This window comes from Mus musculus, chromosome 7, assembly GCF_000001635.26.
Source record: "Mus musculus strain C57BL/6J chromosome 7, GRCm38.p6 C57BL/6J".
NCBI classification, from domain to species: domain Eukaryota; kingdom Metazoa; phylum Chordata; class Mammalia; order Rodentia; family Muridae; genus Mus; species Mus musculus.
In genome coordinates, this window is record NC_000073.6 from 27,890,897 (window position 1) to 27,903,289 (window position 12,393).

The following is a 12,393-nucleotide window of genomic DNA, read 5'->3' on the forward strand; positions in this document are numbered from 1 at the left end:
TCATAGAAGACTGCAACCTTAATTTGCATGGTTTCCCCACAAGAAATCAGGCAGGATTTCTGGCGTAGAACTCTGGCCCCATACTACACAGGATCAGGAACTAACCAGACTGTCAGCCTATTAACAAAACTCCCTAGGGGAGTATGAGAAGCCCAAATTAAAGTTAGAGGACTTGTAAGGAACTGAAACTTGTCTAATATCCAAAACCTTTAATCTAAGCACTTTACCTTTTATTGACGCCTCCTATTTTGCCTTGTGGGTTAATTCATTTGTACAACAGCAGTATTACTGGGTCCCTGAAACTACTTGGTGGACATTTGCTAATGGTTTGATTATGCCTCTTCTGATGCTTTCCAAACTAAGCTGACAGGTTGATCAGGCCCTAGGGGTGTTAAAAGTTTCAGTTTCTGAATTAAAACAACAGCTAAGCCCCTTTACAGAAGACATCCAGAGGCCTACCTGCCATGTGGCCTGCGTGCAGTGGGAGCCACTATGATGTGCAAGTATGTGGTGGAGAGATGGGAGAGAAAGAGAATTAGAAAGGTTTGAGCAATATGAAGAGAGGTGGAACTGGAGATGTGAGGGTGGAGGAGGAGTAGTAGTAGATGGAGGCTTGATGTGAATAGCCTGCCCTGCCACCTGAGGTCATGGTGGAATCCCATTTCTGGGTTTATAGCCACGAAGCAGCAGGAGTTATGTCAATGGCCATGGCTCATATTAACATAATGGCCTGCTGCCTTGGACTATGTTGATGTTCAAGGGTGTACAGAACTATCCCTGCCCCACACTGACTGCAGCACTCAGGAGTGCTGGCCTCAGTGTTGTGGCTTTTGTTCCTTTTTCTTTTCACTACTTTGTGTGGGTTCTTCTCTTACCAGTCTCTTAAACAATGCCTTCTCTGGCTCAGCTCAGCTTCTTCTGGCTCAATGGTCTCATATTTTCACTCTGCTCAATCTCTTCTCTAGCCCTACTCTCTACTCTTCTCTCTCTCTCTAATCCTACTCAGTCTCTTTCAGCCTCTGTTTGGCTTTTTATAACCTTTGCTATTCCTGGAAGTCTGAAAGGCAATGGAAATAAAGGTCAAGCAGTTCTAACAGCTAAGCATTCCCACAGTCAGTTGATTAACCATTGGAAATTCTTTAAAGGCCCAAGCACACAAAATAAATCATACTACATTCCCACCATTTTGTTTTTATAACAAACACAGAGGAACTGCATGGGCTGGTAGATCCTACAGCTACTCTTGTACCAGTTCTCAAGTGCCTGTAATTTTTTTTTAAGGGCCACTGGTCTACCCACACATGCTTGTTAGTCAGCCATTTTAAGGGTAAAGCCATTAGTATAATTTCAGCAGTGACCCCCCCCCCATAAATTTGTAAACTTAATCGCTATTTCTCTATTGTGTCCTGGTTTTAGACAAACAGCATAGTTGTGGAGGTTCCAGATGACATCTTTCAATACCTTCCACCGAACCATCTTCCATTTCATGACCTTATTTACTGAAGGAATATTAATCTTACTGCTATAATAAATCAGCCTTATGTGGCTAAAATAATGATAAATTCGTGGAGATGAGATTTATTTCAGCAGTGGAGAACATTTATGAACACTAACAAGAAAGAACCAACAGCAGCTGAAAGACACATAGAAAATTCTGTGTGATTAAATTGGCCTATATATTATAAGGCTGTGTCAACATCAGAATGAAAGTCAACGAATGTTTTGCATTGGGGAGGTGGATTTGTTAATATATCCACAGGAAATTAAAAGCTGGGGACCTGGTTCCACTCTTCCACATGTTTATAGCCATTTTACTAGCACTGTCTATGTAAGGGGCTGTCTGTAGTGAGAATATTGGTTTTCTTGAAAAACACAGGACTATTATGGGAATATGTTTTCATTTTAAAAACAGGTATGGGATATGGGACTACTTCTGATTGTTCACAGCAGCTGACTATGATTTGCCTCATGCTCTAGCAGGGGTGTGATTTTGTCAGTGGCAGATAGTTTCTATGATCGAGTGACATTTGGAATTCTGGAGACTTTTCAGTGGGTATGTAAATGCTAGAGCCCCAAGAGATGGAGTGGGTTGGTGGTTGGTTGCTGTTTGTCCTGGTTTCTTAAGTAGTCACACACAAAGATAAAAACCAAACGAGAAGAAATTAGATATCCTGACTTCAAAGATTAAACTTGATCCAAGGAACTTGATGCCCTTAATCAGCAGGAAGTAGTCTAGTGATAACATCACCCATTTCCCCTTCCAACCTTTTTTTCTCTTCTATCTAGTGTTAGGGAGTTGAAAGGATAGAAAGGGGTTAGATAGGCGTGGGAGAAAGGAGAACCCACAAAATAGCCAAAGTCCAGGACACCCTGGGCATATGGTCCAAGGATGTATAAGAAAGCAGAGGGAACAAACCATGGAGAGCAAGCCAGTAAGCAGCACCCGTCCGTGCCTCTGATCAGCTCCTGTCCTGGCTTTGCTTGGTGACAGGCTGTAGCCAAACAAACCCCCCTTTCCTCAAGTTTCTTTTAGTCATGGTTTTTACCATAGCAACAGAAAGAAAGCGAGGACAGCAAATTGTCCAATTTAAATCAACCTGGAAGGAATTTGGAGTGCACTAATTAGATGAAATCTAGTTTCTCTGAAAATGTCGCACGATTCAAATCTAGGGACAGTCTAGGCAGTTGCTCTACGACTAATCTAGAGATTATTTAGGAAAACAAGCAAGTGGCTGGCAAGATGGCTCAGGGTTAAAAAGCATTGGCTGCTCTTCTGGGACTTGGGTTTGATTCCCAGAACCCACTTGACAACTCACAACTCCCCTGTCCCGGGCGGGGGGGGGGGGGGGGGCGGCGGTGGTCTAATGCCTGCTTCTGGCCTCCATAAGCACTGTGTATATGTGGTACACAATTATACATTCACATACATTTTTTAGAAAGATAAGCAATACCTGGAAGGGTCTGAGAGAATGAATGTTACTAAAGGCTGGGGGAAGATGGAGGTAGATAACATAGGTACCATTCCTACCCCAACAATACTCAAACACTTTCTTTTGAAATACAGACAGTAATTCAAGTGGATTTTTAAAAACAACCATCTGAAAATTGAGAGTGAGGAAAGCTTCTATGTCAAACATACTGAATTACGAGGGTATGTATCTTACCCCATGAGACAAGATTGTTCTGCATCTCCAAAATCACATTTCTGTACAAGTCCTTCTGTATAGTGTCTCACTACTTCCACTCTTCCTGAGAGGTCTACAGCTATGTCCCTGAATGTCAGGGCACCTGAAATGGAATATCTGTGTTCTGAGAAAGAAAATTTCAATACACTTTCATGATGAAAATTCCTTTGCAAGAAGTAAGTAACATAGCAAGCAGCAAAGGCAGAGACCAGCCTAAAATGTATAGAAAAACAAAATCATTAGTTTTTGTTTTCCTAAAGGGTTTTTGTATTCCTAAAGGCTAGGGCATATGCACATATCTGACTTTATAACACATTATTATGAGGGATGTGTGTGTGTGTGTGTGTGTGTGTGTGTGTGTGCATTCATGCACATTCACATACCGTGGTACACCTGTGGAGCTCAAAGGACAGCTTTTAGAACTCAGGTTTCTTTCTTCTACCATGTGGATTTCAAAGTTTGAACTCAAGGTCTTAGATTTGTCAGTAAGTACCTCTCTTACTGCTGGCTGCCTATATGAATTTAAGAAATACTACTGACATAAACAAAATGATATATGACATGAAATAATATATTAATACAATGGAGTTAATGTAATAATCCAACGCTTGAGAATGAAGAAACAACCTAACTCCCTCAGTCCAATGAAGCATCATAACTCTATATACTGTGTGTATCACATACCTCTAATTTATGTTTCAAATATTGTAGCCTCCCATAAGCCTGAAGCAGGCTAAGCCAGAACTCAACCTTGCTGCCACTAAGGAGATTATCTAGGGTGGAGCCTTCCTCCCTAGATCACTCTATTGTTCTGCCACTGCTGCTGTTGCTCTTCAAGATACTGTTACCAGCTGAGAGGTCCCGGAGCTGTTCTGGAAACTACATCCTATTCTGCACTCATCACCTGCAGCTGGTTCCAGGCTCCAAGGATGAATCGGTGGGAATGGACTTTCCCCCACCTCTTTTTTTTTTTTAATATTTTTTATTAGGTATTTTCCTCAATTACATTTCCAATGCTATCCCAAAAGTCCCCCATACCCTCCCCCACTCCCCTACCCACCCACTCCCATTTTTTGGCCCTGGTGTTCCCCTGTACTGGGGCATATAAAGTTTGCATGTCCAATGGGCCTCTCTTTCCACTGATGGCCAACTAGGCCATCTTTTGATACATATGCAGCTAGAGTCAAGAGCTCCAGGGTACTGGTTAATTCAAAATGTTGTTGCACCTATAGGGTTGCAGAACCCTTTAGCTCCTTGGATACCTTCTCTAGCTCCTCCATTGGGGGCCCTGTGATCCATCCAATAGCTGACTGTGAGTACATCCACTTATGTGTTTGCTAGGCCCCGGCATAGTCTCACAAGAGACAGCTATATCAGGGTCCTTTCAGCAAAATCTTGCTAGTGTATGCAATGGTATCATCGTTTGGAGGCTGATTATGGGATGGATCCCTGGATATGGCAGTCTCTAGATGGTCCATCCTTTTGTCTCAGCTCCAAACTTTGTCTCTGTAACTCCTTCCATGGGTGTTTTGTTCCCAATTCTAAGAAGGGGCAAAGTGTCCACACTTTGGTCTTCGTTCTTCTTCAGTTTCATGTGTTTTGCAAATTGTATCTTATATCTTGGGTATACTAAGTTTCTGGGCTAATATCCACTTATCAGTGAGTACATATCATGTGAGTTCTTTTGTGATTGTGTTACCTCACTCAGGATGATGCCCTCCAGGTCCAACCATTTGTCTAGGAATTTCATAAATTCATTCTTTTTAATAGCTTAGTAGTTCTCCATTGTGTAAATGTACCAGATTTTTTGTATCCATTCCTCTGTTGAGGGGCATCTGGGTTCTTTCCAGTTTCTGGCTATTATAGATAAGGCTGCTATGAACATAGTGAAGCATGTGTCCTTCTTACCGGTTGGAAGATCTTCTGGATATATGCCCAGGAGAGATATTGCGGGATCCTCCGGTAGTACTATGTCCAATTTTCTGAGGAACTGCCTGACTGATTTCCAGAGTGGTTGTACAAGCTTGCAATCCCACCAACAATGGAGGAGTCTTCCTCTTTCTCCACATCCTCGCCAGCATTTACTGTCACCTGAATTTTTGATCTTAGCCAGTCTGACTGGTGTGAGATGGAATCTCAGGGTTGTTTTGATTTGCATTTCTCTGATGATTAAGAATGCTGAACATTTTTTCAGGTGCTTCTCAGCCATTCCGTATTCCTCAGGTGATAATTCTTTGTTTAGCTCTGAGCCCCATTTTTTAATGGGGTTATTTGATTTTCTGGGGTCCACTGTCTTGAGTTCTTTATATATATTGGATATTAGTCCCCTATCTGATTTAGGATAGGGAACGATCCTTTCCCAATCTGTTGGTGGCCTTTTTGTCTTATTGATGGTGTCTTTTGCCTTACAGAAGCTTTGCAGTTTCATGAGATCCCATTTGTCAATTCTCGATCTTACAGCACAAGTCATTGTTGTTCTATTTAGGAATTTTTCCCCTGTGCCCAGCCACAATTACTCTGATACCTAAACCACAGAAAGACCCAACAAAGATAGAGAACTTCAGACCAATTTTCCTTATGAATATCGATGCAAAAATACTCAATAAAGTTTTCACTACCCGAATCCAAGAACACATCAAAACAATCATCCATCCTGACCAAGTAGGTTTTATCCCAGGGATGCAGGGATGGTTCAATATACAGAAATCCATCAACGTAATGCAGTGTATAAACAAACTCAAAGACAAAAACCACATGATCATCTCGTTAGATGCTGAGAAAGCATTTGACAAAATCCAACACCCATTCATGATAAAAGTCTTGGAAAGATCAGGAATTCAAGGCCCATACCTAAACATGATAAAAGCAATCTACAGCAAACCAGTAGCCAACATCAAAGTAAATGGTGAGAAGCTGGAAGCAATCCCACTAAAATCAGGGACTAGAAAAGGCTGCCCACTTTCTCCCTACCTATTCAACATTGTACTTGAAGTCCTAGCCATAGCAATTCGACAACAAAAGCAGATCAAGGGGATACAAATTGGAAAGGAGGAAGTCAAAATATCACTTTTTGCAGATGATATGATAGTATATATAAGTGACCCTAAAAATTCCACCAGAGAACTCCTAAACCTGATAAACAGCTTCAATGAAGTAGCTGGATATAAAATTAACTCAAACAAGTCAATGGCCTTTCTCTACACAAAGAATAAACAGGCTGAGAAAGAAATTAGGGAAACAACACCCTTCTCAATAGTCACAAATAATATATAAAATACCTTGGCGTGACTCTAACTAAGGAAGTGAAAGATCTGTATGATAAAAACTTCAAGTCTCTGAAGAAAGAAATTAAAGAAGATCTCAGAAGATGGAAAGATCTCCCATGCTCATGGATTGGCAGGATCAACATTGTAAAAATGGCTATCTTGCCAAAAGCAATCTACAGATTCAATGCAATCCCTATCAAAATTCCAACTCAATTCTTCAACGAATTAGAAAGAGCAATCTGCAAATTCATCTGGAATAACAAAAAACCTAGGATAGCAAAAACTCTTCTCAAGGATAATAGAAACTCTGGTGGAATCACCATGTTGACCTAAAGCTTTACTACAGAGCAATGTGATGAAAACTGCATGGTACTGGTATAGTGACAGACAAGTAGACCAATGGAATAGAATTGAAGACCCAGAAATGAACCCACACACCTATGGTCACTTGATCTTTGACAAGGGAGCTAAAACCATCCAGTGGAAAAAAGACAGCATTTTCAACAAATGGTGCTGGCACAACTGGTGGTTATCATGTAGAAGAATGAGAATTGATCCATTCTTATCTCCTGTACTAAGGTCAAATCTAAGTGGATTAAGGAACTCCACATAAAACCAGAGACACTGAAACTTGTAGAGGAGAAAGTGGGGAAAATCCCCCCTCTTTTATAAAGCGTGTCCACCATTAAAAATTTGAACCTTGAACAGACTAGCATGTCTTGGTTCCATTGTTTTTCAACCGGCCTAGGCTCCCTCTGTTCTTCCAGTTCCAAGATGCCTTCAAGGCTCGAACACGGACATGTGAGCCGCAGGCTGGCTCCCAACAAAATATGTGTTGTTTCTTCATTCTTTCATCCTAAAAGGAATTTAATTCCTACAGGAACTTTTTTGTTTTTACAAAAGTACGTAAAAATAATCACTGTTATGGAGTTTGTGACCCTGGAAAAAGACCATAAATTCAATCTAATTATGATTAAAATATTTATTTGATTAGCTGCTAGTAGGACAGCAGCCTTAAAGCCTAATCTCAGGCATGTCATGGAGTAGGGGTATAGGGAAGGACTTTTAAAGGGGAAAGCCGCAAGTAGGCCTTCAATACCTGTGAAAGCAAGCAAAACCTGGTTTGTTCTGCCAAGTTAAGTGCTGAAGGTAACTTAAAACAATCTTTGTGCGTTTGTGTAAGCAAGTTACAGAAGCCTAAAAATTATAGTCATATTATAACAAGTAGACAGTAGTCTTCACAGCTGCACATTTTTTGGGTAGGGGGTCACTGAGTTACTGGGAACTTATCTTCCAGGAACTGGAGTCAGAGACTAATGGCTGGTGGGTACCAAGATGGATGCCTAATATAAAATGAAGTTTCTTTAGACATCACATCACAACCTCAGAACACAGGAATGTATTGGTATTACATGAATAATAAATATTTAAGTTATTATATACAAGATATTGTCATAAGCAATACCTGTAATAAATAGATGCATTTACTAGCCAGCTAGTCATACTATCTAGTTCTATTTATCAAATTACAGTGTAATGACAATTTTGGGGTTTTGGCTTCTTTGAAAAAAATACAGAAATATTATAACAATGTTTTTGTTTTAATCCCAGGTGTGGGATGTGGGGCTGCATCAGACTGTCCACAGCAGCTGATTATGATTTGCCCCATGCTCTAGCAGGGGCGTGATTTTAGCCAGCTGCTGATAGTTTCTGTGATTATGTAACACTTAATTCTGGGGACTTTTCAGATGTTATATAAATGGTAGGGCCCTAAGAGGTGGGGTGGGTTGTTGGTTGTTGGTCTCAGTTTATTAAGTAGTTGTGGATAAAGAAGAAAAAGAGGAGGAAAAAGAGGGAGAAGAAGAAAAAGAAATGGAAGAAGAAGAAGAAGAAGAAGAAGAAGAAGAAGAAGAAGAAGAAGAAGAAGAGGAGGAGGAGGAGGAGGAGGAGGAGGAGGAGGAGGAGGAGGAGGAGGAGGAGGAGGAGGAGGAAGGAAGGAAGAAGAAGAAGGAAGAAGAAGGAGAAGGAAGAAGAAGGAAGAAGAAGAAGAAGAAGAAGAAGAAGAAGAAGAAGAAGAAGAAGAAGAAGAAGAAGAGGAGGAGGAGGAAGAGGAGGAGGAGGAGAAGGAAAGAAGGAAGGAAGGAAGAAGAGGAGGAGAAGGAGAAAGAGAAAGAAGAAGGAGAAGGAAGAAGAAGAAGAGGAGGAGGAGAAGGAAGGAAGGAAGGAAGGAAGGAAGAGGAGGAGGAGAAGGAGAAAGAAGGAGAAGGAAGAAAAAGGAGAAGGAAGGAGAAGGAAGAAGAAGAAGAAGAAGAAGAAGAAGAAGAAGAAGAAGAAGAAGAGGGCGAGGAGGAGGAGGAGGAGGAGGAGGAGAAGGAAGGAAGGAAGGAAGGAAGGAAGGAAGGAAGGAAGAGGAGGAGGAGAAGGAGAAAGAGAAAGAAGGAGAAGGAAGAAAAAGGAGAAGGAAGAAGGAGGAGGAGGAGAAGGAAGGAAGAAGGAGAAGGAAGAAGAAGGAGAAGGAAGAAGAAGAAGAAGAAGAAGAAGAGGACGAGGAGGAGGAGGAGGAGGAGGAAGAGGAGGAAGAGGAGGAAGAGGAGGAGGAAGGAAGAGGAGGAGAGGGAGGAAGAGGAGGAGAGGGAGGAAGAGGAGGAGAGGGAGGAAGAGGGGAAGGAGAAAGAGAAGAAGGAGAAGGAAGAAGAAGGAGAAGGAAGAAGGAGAAGAAGAAGGAGGAGAAGAAGAAGAAGAAGAAGAAGAAGAAGAAGAAGAAGAAGAAGAAGAAGAAGAAATAATAATAATAATAATAATAATAATAATATCCTCATGGTAAAGATCAAACTTGCCCTGAGGAACTTGATGCCCCTACTCAGCAGGAAGCAGTCTAACAATAATGTTGCCCTCATTCTGATCGTGATTCCTTTTCCTTTATACAGGAGTTTCTTTCCTTTTGTTCTCTTTCCTTTTTTCTCTCTTATCTAGTGTTAGGGGGTTGAAAGGGTGGAAGAAATGAGAACTAACAAAGTAGCAAAAGACAGCTACATACAGCCTCAACTGTTGAAACTTAATCCCTTTGTGAGGTACTTTCACTTTTGTGGAGTGGAATACAGTGTCATGTGCCCATTGTCCTAGCTACTCAAGAAGTCCAGGGATAAGGATCACTGGGAATTTGAAGCCAACCTTGGCAACAGTAGGACTCCATGTCTTGAGGGGAAAAAAAGGATAGCCAAGGAAAGAAAAGGTAAAAATCTGACTATGGTATTCAGAGGTAGTGCCTTGGAAATATAACTGGGGCTAGATAAGATTATTATGGTGAGACTTTATATTTGAATGCTGGTGGGCGTATAAGAAGAAAAGATCAGAGGATATGTCATATGTGGATACACTCTGTTAGTTGCCTTGTGATTCTCAGAACTGTCCTGGGATTCTGACAAGAAAAAGGTAATTATGAAATGTGGCCCTTGGACCTTCGCCCTCTAGAACTGTGAGTCCAACCTCATTTCTTTATAAAGTGTCTTCAGCTTGATGGCATGTGCTTTTATTTCCAGCTACTTGGAAGCCTCATCTATGGAGCGAGACCCTTTCATAAAGCTACAACGTACAGCCTCAACTGTTTCATTGTAGTAACAGAGAAAAGCCAATACAGCTGTCTTCTAAATATAGGACCTCATCTTTCTTTTACAGGTAAGAGTTTATCTTGGACAAAATATTGAGTCTTTCCCAATCATTGGGAATAAAAGGGAGTTTTCTGTCTGCAATTCCTCCACTTTTCACCAAAACTAGCTTTATTCCAGAGCTGTAAGGCCATCAACATAGAATTGAAACAGGCAACCTCTGGAGGGGAGAGGGGACCCTCCAGAAGGCACCAGAGACCTGGGAGGTGAGAGACTCTCAGGAATCAAAGGGAGGACCTTAGATGAAATGCCCAACAGTATGGAGAGGGAACTTATACACAGTCCACCTGCAGCAGGAAGGTGGGGCATCAAATGAAGGAGGGGATTGCCATCCCACAGTCAAAGCTCTGACCCATAATTGTTCCTGTCTGAAAGAACTACAGGGATAGAAATGGAGACTGAGGAAAAGGAGGTCCAGCAACAGGCCCAAAGTGGGATCCAGCTCAAGGGGAGGTCCCAAGGCCTGACTCTATTACTGAGGCTATGGAGCGCTCACAAAAAGGAACCTAGCATGATCACACTCCGGAAGGTCAAACAAGCAGCTGAAAGAGTCAGATGCAGATATTTGTACCCAACCAATGGACAGAAACTGCTCACCCTGTGGTTGAATTAGGGAAAGGTGGAAAGAAGCTGAGGAGGAGGGCGACCCTGTACGAGGACCAGCAGTCTCAATTAATCTGGACCCCCGAGATCTATCAAACACTGGACCACTAACTAGGCAGCATACACCAGCTGATATGAGGCCCTCAACACATAGACATCAGAGTACTGCCAGGTCTGTGTTCAATCAGAGATGATGCACCTAACCCTCAAGAGACTGGAGGCCCCAGGGAGTTTAGAGGTCAGTTGGGGTGGGGACATCCTTGTGGAGACAGGGGTGGAGACAAGGTATGTGACATGGAACAGTTGGGGGGTAGATGGGGGAAATAAAATCTGGAGTGTAAAAAAAAAAATAAAAAGAAGAAGAAGAAGATGTCTCCATAGGATCCAGCTGCAAGGCATTTTCTTATTAATTACTAATGGGTAGAGCACAGCCCATTGTGGTTGGTCCCTTCCCTAGGTGAGTGATCCCGGGTCCTATAACAAAGCAGTGTACAATTAGTTAAGGCCTATGTAAAACATTAAGGTCTAGGCCAAATGTTAAAGCCTACATAAAATGTTTAGGCCTAGGTAACTATTACCTGGCTAGCCTTCCATTATATGCAGTTAGTAATTTCATAAGGAAACTTTCTCATATGTTGTTACTGCTGTTACTAAGAACCTTCCTCATGCTCAAAGTGATTGTGCAGAATCAAGTTATATTCTGCGCTCTTGGAAACCAGTTAGAACTGCTTTATATAGTTGCCCACAATAACCTTGGACCTGAACCAACCACTTAGCAGCACTTCCTGCACCTGTGTATAAGCTTTTATGGAATTTGCATTTATAAGCTGCCCCTGGGATAGACCCCAATATAAAAGAGACATCTGCTCCTACTTAAAATAAGACTTCCATTTTGAATAGGGGTCAAAGAAATTTTAAGTTCCCAAGACATCTATGGGCTCTGACGTCCTACTTGACAGAAAGAGCCATGTACATGGGTAACTGACATCCTGATTGGCAAGACGTAAATTTTAGACAAGAAAAGACCCATCCTGATTTACAAGGTAATATGTGAATATTAGATAAGGTAAGTCCCCTGCCACAGATGAATACCCCAACCAATGGGAACAGAATAATTACACAACCAAGACATGTTCCTAAGGAAATCCCCTATCCCTAAATCGTAATTGGTGGAATAACTTAGCACAGATGTTTGTAGATTTTAGGCTAAAAAGCACTGTAGGATCTTAACTCATGTCACATTTCAGCTCCTGAGTCTCCACTATTGTCCTGATCTATCAGTCTTGGGGTACATGCTCAACAAAATATCCCTGTCTGAGATCAGCATCCATATGGTTTGTGAAGCAATTCTGGACCCTGATTCAAGTCATGCAGAGCAAGCCAGTAAGCAGCTCCCTTTAAGGACCCTGCATCAGTTCCTGCCTTCAGGTTCCTGTCCTGTTTGAGTTCCTGTCCTGATTTCCTTTAATGATGAACAACACTATGGAAATGTAAGCCAAACGAACAATTTCCTTCCCAGCTTGCTTGTTGGCCATGGTGTTTCTTTGTAATCCTAAGGAAGACACATGACAAGATTTCTTTTAATTACTTTGGATCGATTAGTAAATATGCAATAGGTTTTTCCTAGAACCATATATAGTCTCTCTTATTTATGGGAAGTAACTATAAGCCTCT

At 41.6% G+C, this 12,393-nt stretch overlaps 1 protein-coding gene across 5 annotated transcripts in view; it reads left to right on the top strand.

Moving 5' to 3' along the window:
- Positions 1–12,167, top strand: part of Zfp607a (zinc finger protein 607A) — a 42,570-nt gene extending 30,403 nt beyond the window's left edge. For all 5 annotated transcript variants that reach the window (XR_003946527.1, XR_003946526.1, XR_003946525.1 and 2 more), the window contains 2 exons: positions 9,991–10,126; positions 11,967–12,167. The gene's annotated coding sequence lies outside the window, so the exon portion shown is untranslated. The remainder of the gene's footprint in view (positions 1–9,990; positions 10,127–11,966) is intronic.
- The last annotated feature ends 226 nt before the right edge of the window (positions 12,168–12,393 follow it).